Below are 902 nucleotides of genomic sequence, written 5' to 3'. Positions count from 1 at the left end.
CTTTTCAACTTTCTTCTTATTTCTCACATGCTTCTAAAAGGCTACTAATACTTTATATTATTATAGTTTAAATGTATGTCTTGCATGAGAGTATATAAGGAAAGTCGTTGCATGAGTTTTTGCCTATTTATTCAAGATATTTCTTCTCTTCCATATGATGGCCAAAATTTCTTCTACTCTCATCATCTCTCCTTTTGAAGCTAGTTTTTGGTGATTAGAAGCCCTCTTAAGTTTTCTCATTTAGTGTTTATTTGAGTTAAGTGCCTAAAGGCTTAAGACACTCAAGAATACAAGAAGAAACTAGAATTCCAAATGCCTTAATCTTGATGATGGATACTTGTAAAGAAAATTGTACTCTTTGATTTTTCTATCTTCATCAACACCCTAAATCCAATTAGGTTCAAAGGCTCCAAAGGTTATCATTCTAAAACACCATATGGTCATTTTTAATATTATAATAACCTCAATAAACGGATCCTATATGGTTTGGTTTTGTTATAAACTCAAAAATAAACTTGTTATTTTTAACGTTTCTGTTGACCGGTTTTTTATAAAAAAAAAATCACAATACCTGAAACCTTTTATCTGCTCTATCAATTGAGGTTTTTATTTATTTTTTTTTTTTTTTATAATGTTATTAGGTTAACATAATCATTTTTCTCCAACCTCTCCCGCTTCATTATATTCGTTTATTCTTGATTTCTCCTTCGCATACCTGAAACCTTTTATATCCTTATATATTTCTGGTCAGATGACGTCACCGCCCAATAAGGCCGATTGTCGTCATCGAAACTCATTGGAACCTTACACCAAAAAAAATCCGCGTTCCTCGATTAAGCGTATTTCTTTAAATTGAAGACACCAACATCTTCTCAAGTTGTCTTCGTTTAGGTAAGATTTCA

Source organism: Lactuca saligna, chromosome 5, assembly GCF_052625555.1.
Source record: "Lactuca saligna cultivar CGN05327 chromosome 5, ASM5262555v1, whole genome shotgun sequence".
Classification (NCBI taxonomy): domain Eukaryota; kingdom Viridiplantae; phylum Streptophyta; class Magnoliopsida; order Asterales; family Asteraceae; genus Lactuca; species Lactuca saligna.
Note: the sequence above shows the minus strand (reverse complement) of the source record.